We start from the raw sequence: 12889 nt of genomic DNA on the forward strand, positions 1-12889 counted from the left end.
TAAAGCAGTGTGTGGATCCCGGTAGTCACTGTTCTCAGGTGTTGGACCCCCAAGGTGGGGTGGGAGGACATGGATGGCTCTCCAGCCAGCGTGGAGAGGGCCCTGCCGGTTCTGGGTGAGTGACTGCTGGAGGAGGCAAAGGGTACAGCCGGCCGTGTGGGTTGGATGTTCCTCATGGCCTTGCGTCATAATATGGAGGATGTGCTTAATGAAATAGCTCAGGTGCTGGATCAGCAGCCCCGGGGGGAGGCGCTGGAAGCTCGGGACCCCCCGGTGGAGGAGGTTCTCACAATGGTGCATCATAACTCGGAGGAAGCGCTTGCTGGAATAGCCCAGGTGCGGGACCAGGTGTCCCTGTGGGAGGCGTTGGAAGCTTGTGCCCGTCTGTTAGAGGAGGAGTGTGGGGACAGAGTCCCAGAGAGCAATTTCCAGGCTCTCGGCTTCACGTGGAAAGGTGCTGGCTCGGGTAGTAGATGGCCATCAGCTATGACTGGTTGGCCATCAGCTGTAACCAGTTAGCCATTAGCCACTGATATAACTGCCACAGCTAAGCTAGCAAGCATGGATTGCAGTTAGCAAGTGGGGTTGATTGGCAGAGAAGCGGAAGGCAGGTTGCAGATCGTGTGGCTCCTGCTTCCTGTGTCTCCAGCCCAGCTGCCAGTGAGATTATAGTGGTGTGACTCCACTATCTATGGCTCCGTTGGTGTTCCTTTTGACCTCACCATATCCTGCATTCTTGTGCGGGGAGCAGGAGCTGAGACCCTGCATGACAATAATCATTTAAATTATTTTCTCAAATTATGAAAATCCTTAGCGTTCATAACTTAAAACCCTTGAGATAAACTCCCTCTACTCAAAATCAGGTTATATCTTCATTTCAGTTCTCTTTAATAAAGAGATGACTCAAACTCCTTCTGATTTCCTTTTTACACTGGATTTTTTTTTTTTTTTCACTGTTTCTGCATTCATCCCTTTCTGATCATTTTACCTTTGTTCATACTTTCTGCCTTGGTGCCTTGTTTGAGTCCGCGGTTCTTTTTGTCCTTTCAATACATAGTTCATAACAATTTAAGATGTTTTGGAACTGCTTTTACATAGAATACATATTTAGTAGTCTGTATGTCTAATATAACTATCTTTTTTGCACAAAAGAGACTTATTTAAAACATACAAATAATTAGAAATATTTTATACAAATGAAGTATAACTTATTTACACAGTATTCTCATTCAATTAGGTACTCATTGTTTCCAAATAAGACTGAACTGATTCTAACTCATTATTAATATCTATAAAGCACCCAGGGGATACTTTATGTAGCTTAAGCATAAAAATTTTTGCTTTTCTTTTTACAGTTATTATTATTGTAATTTGGATATATTCATTTGCTATCAACTTGGAGATGGGGAATTCCTACGCTTCGGGGGTCACATTTTTTTATCTTTTCAAGTTAGTATAACAAAATTTTACAAGTTTTAAATAGAAGAGAATTGTTGAAGCTCTGGAGGATTTTAATTTAATCTGAAAATCACTATGAGCAGGAAAATAATTTTGAAAGGTTTGAATTTTCACTGATTACTAGTTAAGACATTGTCAAGAGCTCTGTAAATACTACACAAATACTTTCTTATATCCTTCAGTACTTTTGTGTTTTGCTGTCCCTGAGCAGACAAATAATGTTTAATAATCCTCCAACTCTATCTGAAATTGTTAATACTTGTTAATCAGCAATGCTAAAATACTCTAATCGTTTGTTACCGTTATAAAAAAACAATACCTAAAAGAATTTACTTGTGTTGAGAAGAGGGAGGCTGAGAGGAGGATGAGCAGGATAAGGGGGGTCAAATTTATGGTGATGAAGGGAGATTAGACTTTGGGTGGTGAGCACACAATGCAATATACAGATGATGTATTATAGAATTGTACACTTGAAACTTATTAACCAATGTCATCTCAAAAGCTTAAATAAAAAAAGAACTTACCTAGATGCCAACAATATGTCTTTATCCTTGAAATTACATCAATTAAAAATGCCAAACACCAGAAATATCTCCTTGAATTTCTTACGTATTGATTTACATGCTAATTCATTCATGTTAATTTTCCTCATTCTAATGTATTCAACAACAGAGCATCTAAACCATGGAGGCCACAGATCCTTTCGTCCACTACCCCTATGCATTTTTCTGCTTGACTTAGATCAATTCATTTGAAGCAGAGAATGGCTTTTGGGTGAAGGTTGTCTGAGGAGATGGCATCTTCTAACCTTGAAAAATGGTGTACAAATAGAAGTGGGGAACCAAGAGGGAAGGAAGAGACTATGATTGATTATAACTAGCCATACCTTCCACTTCAACACCCAAACCATGACTGCGCACAATAACATTCTCTCTCATGCTTTACACCTAAGTAGGAAAGTAAAGTGGAGATAAATCTATTCAAATCTAGATAAAAGACTTTAATTTTTCATTAAATGATATAATTTGATGTATTATAATTTAACACCAAAGTCTTTCTTAACTGGTTTTATTTTAACCTACACAAATTAAGCCATTCAATTAATCTGGTTTTCTTCCCCATCACCAATTACACAGTATTTTACAAAAAGTTAAATGACCTTTATGCGTTTACTACTTGAAAAAATCACCTTTTCATCATGTCTTATGTTAATAATGGTTAACATTTCAGAAAGAATTTAAAACAACATTGCATTGACCCAAGCTTGTCAGATTACAAATGATAGCCACTTGGAGTTTTACGTTATTACTGAATTAATAAAACCACGCATAGAATGAAGACACCAACACACACACACATACACATACAAATTAAAAACAAGACAATTTGGAATTACTCTTTCAGGTACAGGGGGGCTTGCCTGAAACATAAATGAGACGCTATTGTAAGGTAGAATAGTAATCTCAACATACCAGTTTATGTGATTTTGACAGATGTCGTTCTTGGCGTAAAGAAAAGAGTTTAGAATGTTAATGAAGAGAAACTGACATGTGAATTAATCCTATAACTTGCAGTCAAGGGAAGCTGTCCTCCACATTCTCTTCTCAGGTTCTTTCCACTAACATTCTACAAAATCTTCAAATAAGATAGTTCATTAAAAATATTTTCAGATTTTTTCCCAAGGAGCATTCTCAAAGTACCAAGTATAACCACATTCAAACACCAGATTTTTCCTCCTGGTATTGCTGAAGTTGTTGAATGTCTCTAGGGACTTGACTCAAATAGATGTACACATTTTCATTCCATACATTTTGAAAATATTACAACATCATATCTGAAGGTGAGTTATGAAGAAAGAATAAAGATAAGAGGGAACTATGCCAAGAACTTTAAATGGGAAGGTAATTAGCTCTTTTTCATGAAACTGAAGGGAACTCTTATTTTCTATGCACTCAAGTTAGGAATTAGCATTATTTCCATTGACTTACCTCTGAAAGTAGAAAATATTTGGCATATTATTTTTCCCTCATACCCAAATTTTCAGCTGGGTCCACATTGATCACCACAATCTCAAAGGGTTGTTGCATTTCTCAAGTTCATTCAATTTGCCATATGATTAACAATGACAGTCTGGGAGGGAAAAAAAAGTAGGTATCACTTAGAAAAACATAATTCAATTCAAATTTCTAAAACTTTATTATGCATCTAATATATGTCAAGGGATGTGGGAAATAGAAATACTAAAATGAACAACATATGCTTATAGAAAAATCAGCTTTCCAAGGTAAGTTATTTAAAATATTTTAGAATAGAAATGCTTATCTTACCAAGATCACAATTAACAAAGTCATCTAATTCAGATCACAGATGACACATCTATAATATGTCCAGGTCAACTCTTTGCTAGTTGACTACCCAATGAGAAAAAGTAAATAAATCCAGTTAAAGGGAATATTAATGATAAATCCAATACTTCCATCCTAACAAATAAACTTTTCTATTATTTTTTTCCCAAAACATTCAAACTCATCAGATCCAAAATATACTTACCATCTTCTTTCCCAAATCCATACTTACTCTAGTTTTTCTAACCCAGTAAATGGCATCATCATTCACTTTTTTGCGAAGGGGAATCAATTATGCCACCTCCTTTATCTCATTTGATTTACCCCCTTATTGAAAGCATCTCTAAGTACTTTGAATAACTTTAGGATTTTATGCAATATTGCCCAAACTAGCATTATTTTTTTTTACTATAATAACTTTTTATCTGTTTCTCCAGCATCTGCTTATACTCCTTCCTAATTTATTCTCCACATATTAAAACTTTAAGTACACACTTTAAAAACACACATAATTAAAAATACACACATTTGAACATGTCACCCCATTGCTCAAAACCACTTGTTCAAAAATCCATAAAAGGTTTCTTATTGCTCTTATGATAAAGACCAAAATTCCTAGCATCGACTAAAGCCCAGCAAAATTTCGTGTTTTATGTACTTCATCTCATGCCATGCTCCACATTATTCTCCAAACTTGAACAGCACTGACCTTCAAGTTCTGGAAAGTTATAAGCACATACTGTTTCTGGAATGTTCTTCTGTCCGTCTTACCCCATTTTGACTTAGTTAATACATATTCATATTTTATACTTTAGCTTAAATCTAACATCTTCAAGGAAAGCCTCCCTGACACATCTCTTCCCTAACCAGGCTGAGTGCCCTAGCGTAGCAGTCAGGGACCAGTTAGAAAACAGAACCCACTCCAGGTAGGTCAACAGCTGGAATTTAATATAGGAGATACGTTATAATGGTGTCCTTTATATGAGCTGAAAGAACAAACAGAAAATGAGGCACCCATGAATTCACAACTACAGGAAACTGCCGCCATGACCAGAGCTGAACTAAAGTCTAGGGAAGAAGTGGTGTTACCAGATGTCAGGGATTAAAGCCACCAAATAGGTGCTTGAAGCACAGAGGTAGAAGCTGGCAAGTTGGAGCTACAGCCAAGAAAGAAACAGCCACTGCCGAGTGGCCCTCCTAAAGCAAAGAGTGAGGCGAAGTATCCTGGCCTCTCTCTGCTTAGGACACTTCAATCTTCTCCCCACGCCCACCATTGGTCAAACTCATAAAGATGCCAGATGGCAGTGGAGCCTGCACCATGCTGTGTGCAGGATTAGTCCTTGTAATATAAAACAGAACAAGGAAGGAAAGAGAATGGATCTGAGAGCAAACAGGCAAATAACTGGCACGCTCTGTTTCATGCTGCCAAACATCTTCTAATTTGTCTTTCAGAACTCTTCATGATTAATATCTGCTTTTCCACTGACGTGTGAGCTCTTTAGGAGAGGAATCACATATGACAATTAAGTTCATGAACTCATCCTTGAAAAAGTGCTACATACCTCATTGCTGAATATCACTACGGTCACCTTCAAAGTACTCCCTTTGGGAAGCTATGCACCGATGCCAGTGCCTAGTCCACCCTTCAAAGCCATTTTGGAATTCTTTCTGGAATGGCCATCAGAGCTGTCATCATATTACACTTGATGCCCTGAATGTCATCAAAATGTCTTCCTTTCAATATTTCCTTTACCTCTGGGTAAAGAAAGAAGTCATTGGGGGCCAGATCAAGTGAGTGGGGAGGGTGTTCCAATACAGTTATTTGTTGACTGGCTAAAGACTCCCTCATAGACAGCGCCGTGTGAGCTGGTGCATTGTTGTGATGCAAGAGCCATGAATTGTTGGCAAAAAGTTCAGGTCGTCTGACTTTTCCACACAGCGTTTTCAGTACTTCCAACTAGTAAACTTGGTTAACTGTTTGCTCAGTTGGTACAAATTTATAATGAATAATCTCTCTGATATCAAAAAAGGTTAGCAACATCACTGCAACAAGTTTGCGAACTTAATTGTCCAACCTGGTATGTCTTTTTAGTGTTGTAACTCCAATGCCTACAGTGTTTCCCCAAAAATAAGACCTAACTGGAAAATAAGCCCTAGCATGATTTTTCAGGATGACATTCCCTGAACATAAGCCCTAATGCCTCTTTTGGAGCAAAAAAATAATATAAGACCAGGTCTTATTTTCGGGGAAACACGGCAGCATGGTCCTTGATAAATGTATTGAATAAGTATAAAAATCATTTAATCAATCAACTAACTCTTGTGACATTTAAAACAATCTTTTTACCACTATAATAAAATTAATCTATCTGGTGAGGTTTTCCAGGTATTCTAAACATAACTGGGGACCATGAGCCTGTTTTAGTATCTTATGAAAGTCACGAACCCTTTCGCCAGAAAAATGCATACAAGCACACAGAATTTTACGTTGTTTTTTAGGGGGTGAAGGGGCTCATAGACAGACTGAAGCCCATTCAAGATTTTCTTGTACTTCTAGAAACAACATGATCCTTTCTGGGTGGGTGTAGAATTATTAGGATGTATTTGTTTTCACAATATCTGGGACCCACTACTGTCATTTAGTGAGAGGGGACCAGGTAATGTCAACTTCTTGCAGAGAAAAATGTTCCCACCCAAAATGCCTGTACTGACACATCATGAAACTCAGGGCCTCGGATTAAAATTATACTGGAGAGGAAAATTACTTGCCCATAAAATTCAAAATAGTGGTTCCCTCTTTCTTTGGTGACAAAGACATTTACCGTGAAAGCAGCCTAATTTTAAAATGGCTTCTGGGACTATATACATGTTCCATATTTATAAATATTTAATTTACATAACAGATGTCACTGAGCTTTGATAAATTTACACACAAGAGAAATGTAAATACATCAAATGCAGTATAGTAGTGAATATTTATTTGGAATTTTATCAGTTACCTATTTCTCCATAGCAAATTATCCCAAAACTTGATGACTTAAAACAGCACACATTTATTAGCTCACCAGAAATGCACGTCAGGAATCCAGGTGCAGTTTACATTTGTCCTCTGGCTCAGGGACCACCAGGTTGCAATCAAGGCACTGGATAGGGCTGTGATCTCATGTGGAAGCTCTATTGGGGAAGGGCCTACTTTCAAGCTTACTTACACTTATACGGTTGTAATCAGGATGCAGTTCCTGGAGGACTCTTGGCCAAAGGGCTTCAGTTTCTTCCTGGCTGTTGGTCAGAGACTACCCTCAGTTCCTTGCCACATAATCCTCTCCAGATGGCGTCTTATTTCATCAGATCTAGCAAGAGAGAGTGCCAGAATGAGAGAGAGAGTAACCAAAAGGGAAGTCACAGTCCTTCATAGCATATCTAGGAAGTGATGTCCCCTCACTTCTGCCATATTCTGTTCATTAGAAGCAAGTAACTAGGTTGAGTCTGTACACAAATAAAGGGGGGATTACACAAAGGCATAAATAACAGTTGGCAGGATCATTGGGAGTCATTATAGAAGGTTCTGTACCATAAGGATAAAGCCATAAAGACAAAAGGAAATAAGCTTCTTGAAAAAAAAAATTAAGTTGTCTAATGGTAGTTTTATTTTTGCTGCTAAACAGTCAGTGTTTTCATTCATAATTTATTTAACAATTAAACTTTCTCTTCATCAAAAGACAAATATATAAGTACTATGTAAAATTTCTCTCCATTTTCATTCTAGTAACTCCCACCTTCTCTGTATCGGGGCATTCTTTTAAAGGCACGTTTAAAAAGAAGGGAGGGATTATGTTTCATAAGGTAAGATAAAATAAACTTGAATGATTTACTACAGAATAGTTTGACTATCTTACTCCTGGGAGTGACAATATAATTTTACTTGTGAGAAGACCTTTACAATTCATTAGCGTATAACTTATGAGTCTTTCACACAAAGAAAGCAAGTGTAATCCAACTCTTTATGAGTGAGACACCCTATATTTATTTTTCATAAAACTAAGTAGAGATGCCTTCAGATATTTCATTACTCTTAAAGAATTAAATGGCTCTAGCAAAAGTTAACTTTCTCTTCTCAGCAGGCAAATAAAACAAGTGCCTATTAATACGCAAATCCACTCTCCAGCTTGTATATATTTTAATAAAAAGAAGAAGAAATTTACATTTTCAAAATGGTCTTAAATTTTGTACCTCCCCCATAATTACATGTGCTATTGTTCAAAGAAGGGATGTGTGCTAATACTTAATTTTAGTTCAAAAATGTTATCTTACTTGGAGTGATAGTGTTAACAATAGTTAAAGCTCTGTATGTAACTGAGAAAGTAACTGCCTTCCTGGATGTCAAGTCTAAAAATATCCATCCCCGAAATAAGAGAATGACAAGACAATTGGACACATGAGACTAAAGATTCATCGAAAATCATAGTTGAGAGTGAACTCAGATCAATGGGGCCATTGCAACGAAGCCATATATGTGGTGAGCTAACCATCCACATTTTAGGCATTATCATTCTAAAAATAACAAAAAGATTTATTGTAGAAAGCTTACTAAGTTTAAATGTGGAGCATTTTTTTTTAGGCATGTTAGTGGTCTTTGAATAACTGTACATAGGCTCATTTAACACTGCTGATTACTAAAAGCCCATTGAAAGCCCCCAACCCACCCGCCCCATACACTGTATATCTTAAAATACAGTGTCTGTAGGTTTTGATGGCAAAATGGGTTTGGAGAACTTCTCAAATAAGGGTTTAAAGAGAACATTGGGTCACCAGTAGAGGACTGGGCAAATGCCTACACAGAAAAATGTCAAAATAAAGTCCAGCAGGGCAGCTAAAACACACACATAGAAGCACTGAAAATAAGCTTATTTTTTCCCCTATTTATCCTGGAATCATTTCTGTTCATGTCTTGTAAGAACAAAGAAGTCCAAATTCCAGACTTCTCCAGACCAATTACCATTCTATTTCAAATCTACTCAAAGAAAGTAGGTTATGTCCTATACATTGCTCTTACAATTTTTCAGGAAAGAAAAGGTATAAGAACTAGGAAAACAATTCCAGCTCTTGTTTGCCATTACTTCCAGGAATTTAAGGGTGAGGAAAGAACACAGAAGAATGCATCATCTATCTTTCAAGAAGTTGCCTACTTTCAATTTGTCCTGGGGAGTAACGGAGGAAGAAAAGGAGGGTAGCAATATTCTATTTGGCCACTTACAACTTATGAAACAGTTTTATCTGCTGATATAGTGATAGAGTTTGCCCGAAATTAAACAGAGGCAAACCTAAAAAAGAAAGAAGAGCAATGCTGTGATAAGAAAAGAGAGGCACAAGAGGTAAAATTAATCTCAGTCGCCAATTTCGTTGTGGTTCTTTATGACTAGGCAATGACACCTCTCTCTTTAGCCTTGAGAGTAACCCTGAGCCTTTTTGATGAAATAGCTCTGTGGCATAAAAATATTCAGTTCATCATTTCTGAAGTCCCTCCAAAGGCTCTCTACAGAACGTTTAGGTGTCACATCCACCTAAATAGAATGAAAAGATGAAATAATCATTGTATCACACCACAGCCCCATTATTGTGATATTCTAAATGTCATGTAAGTACCTCAACCTCAATTTGTCCAAACTAATCTGTCCTAAATCTGCCCATCTTTCTAACTGAAAGACATCACCATCTATCAAGTTGGTAATTATTTTTTATTGTGTCTCTACTTGCCCTCATATCCTTATTCTAATCAATCAGGAAGTTCTGTTAAATAAAACCTTTAAATGTCTCTGGAATTTATCAACTCCTTTCCCTCTGCTAAAATTGTAGTTCCGATCACATTTCTGCAACATTATGAATACCCCTGGCTTGCTTTCCTTCTCCATCCGCACACAGTTGTAATAAAGATAGGATAGTGCTCTCCTCATCCTTTCAAGTTGATTTAGTTTACATGATTTTCATGACCTATACCTGCTTTTCTTTTTATCTGTGGTCCTTGCCTCCCTCCCACACACACATCTATAATCCCAATTGTACTTCAAGATGCAACTTAATCATTATTTCCTCTTGGATCACTTCCCTGACATGACTAGGTTGTCTTCTGTGCTTCTATAATGTGCTTACATTACACGTGTTTAATTGTCTTCCTTTCAGGACTGAAAATGAGACAGGGTCTAAGGCTGAACATTCATCTTAGCACTCACCTTTGAGTCACCAGCAAATTTCCTGGCTCATAGGAGGCATCCCATAAATACTCACTGGATACTTGAAATAACTTCAAATAACTTCCATAAATATCAGTGCCCGTTTTAAATGTCTAATCATTGATAGTGTGTTGGTTTGCATTGACACATTACCACAATTCATTTTGTTAGTTGAGCACGAACTGCATTCTCTGATATTTTCAGCACTTGTCTGGCAAACCTTTGGTGCAAAAATATTTTAATCGTATTTCCCACGTCCCCTCTCAGGAAAGAAGTCTTATTCTAATCATATCACAAAGGAAACTGAGACAAAAAGAGGAGTTATGTGATTTGCCTAAGTGCCGCAATGACAATCCAAAATAAATCCCAAATGAATCCTCTGAATATTCTGAGTCTAATATGACTGCCTAACTCCTGAGCTGTGTTCTTTAACATTCATGGGGGTAAAATGTATTTTTCAAAAGTGTTAGGCCCTTGAAAATGAATGTTATTTTGGTTTATAACAGACGTGTAAATATCTTCAATATAAATTGGCTCTGGGCTGGAAAATGCTAGCAAAATTTAGAAATTTTGAGAAGTGAATTGATAACTAAGGAAGGCATCCACGATTTGGAAAACTTGACTTTGGTGATCAAAATGTCCCAGGAGGAAATTTCATACCTCAGAGTAATGGGTGTCATAATCCTAGTGTTCTCAGTAATTTAAAATCCTTTTGTGTAAGTAGTAACCCATGCCAAGGTTAAGACGGCACAGATTGGCTGTGCTCTGGACTCGAGCTCTAAGTGAAACTGGGAGACCTGACCGATTTTCACAAGAAAACCAATTAACAGCAAAGGTATTGAGAAAGGGCAAGAGTACCTGGAGACGGAGGACTCCTGTGGAGGATTCCTATTACACAGCATTCACCATCTCACTCCAAAATGCTCCTTACACCAGTCCCTCCTCCAAAGCCTCCCAGGAAGGAAGCCAGTCCTGGGGTTCCTTGCTTCGAGGAGGTTCTCCATTGTGGTCTTCACCTCAGGCAGTGCCAGAGCCAGGGAGGTGGGAGAGGGTCTTCATGTCTCTTACGCAACTTCCTCAGATCCTAAACACTCACTCTTTTCAGACTTAAGGCAGGCACATCCAAGGCTTGATAAGTTAGCATTTAACACCTAGCCCTCAGCCAACAACAAAAAGCCTTCAACGCCTTAGACCCATTCCCCTTAAAAGGGAACGCAGTGTGTTAAAGAACACTTTTTTGTTATTCGGTATAAAATATTTAAATGCACCTACATGTTTGAATAATCACAGGCGCAGTCTAAGTGTTTTATGCCTGTTACCTCTTTTAATCCCATAACAACCAGATGAGGTAGGTAATGCTTCCACTTTAGAGATGCATACATTGAGGCCCTGACATAGTAGGAGGCTTGTCCATGTAATATGACCTGTCATATAACTAATGCCTGGCAGAGCCTCCATTGCAATTTTGGGTTTGAGCTCTTAACCACCAGGGCTGTCTCCTCTCACAGGCTGGATATGTGTGCATATGTGGGTGGGATACAGATATGGATGCAAATGTCAATATAGATGAAGATAGATATACGCCACTATATCTACAGTTATCTTTTGAGTATAAAATAAGTAGTAAATACATATCATTGTACCTGTTTCAATGTGCTTCTTTATTTTCTTTGTAAGTTTTCTTCTTTCAGTGCCTTGTTTCACTAACTAGGTTTCTTGAAACCTTTCTTTCCTTGAACTATTTTCTGTGTTGGATAATTGCTTCTTGTACCATGAGCTACTGACACTTCCCTGAAATAACTGAAAAGACCTAAGGGACAGATTTATCGTCAGAGGCCTTAGGTGTTAATACCCTGGGGATGCCAGTTGAGCCTGAACATTAGAGCCCTAGGGAATGGATATGCCTTATCACTTTTCTTTTCTTTGCTGATTATTCTTAATAAATGGCAAAGACTCCTGTGAGTATGTGCCCAGAGCAACTTCAACAATACTGCAAAAAAGGCATATTCTTCCTCTCATTCTTCCATTGTTGAATTAAAGTAAAACAGAGACTTATATTGCCACAGGCAATGTAAGTACACACGACATGGGGGTTAGATAATTAGGAATGTATCATTTTAGAATAATGAAGGATTTCTTTAAAAATATTTAGAATTGCTAAATATTAGAATATTTCTCTTTGACGTATTCAACTAGAGTTTGTTGTGAAGAGAGGAAATGCAACAAAAAGAAGTCAGATTAACAATCAGTTTCAAAAGAAATTATAAAGGCACTGATAAGGTTAAGTGTGTTTGGAGAAGACTGGCATTTGCCTTCAGATGAAAGAAAACAATTCAGCTGATGTGAGCCCTCGTTCTCTGCTTCTATCATTGAACAGAAAATAGGAAGAAATTAAAACTGGAAGGTTTATTTGAGAGAAAAGTCAAAAAAGTGTCCCACTGGTGCAAATTGAATGATATTAGAAAATATTATCCATGAAAATTGTTACATCTTCTTACCTAGAGGTTTTTAAAACTAAAGGAAAAAGAATAGCTGCTCAGGATAATAAAGCCAGTTTAAATAATCCCATTCTGGCTGTGGATGCCATGTGCTTATATGTCTGGGGGAAGAGAGAAGAAAGGTATCAATCAGATAGTCTCGAATGGAAAATTTTAAAAGGGGCTTTTCCTATATAATTGCATTAAAACAGATAACTTGAGAAATGAATGACAGGTTCCATTATGTAATCATTACAAAAACGATCCTATTGAACAATGAAAAAGACAAATGGCTCTAAAATCTATGTTTACAAAGACCTTTTATGAAGCCACAGTGGGGAAAAATACAGAAAGAAAAAAAGACATTTGGAAAGGAAAAGGA

This window comes from Rhinolophus ferrumequinum, chromosome X (assembly GCF_004115265.2).
Source record: "Rhinolophus ferrumequinum isolate MPI-CBG mRhiFer1 chromosome X, mRhiFer1_v1.p, whole genome shotgun sequence".
NCBI lineage: Eukaryota > Metazoa > Chordata > Mammalia > Chiroptera > Rhinolophidae > Rhinolophus > Rhinolophus ferrumequinum.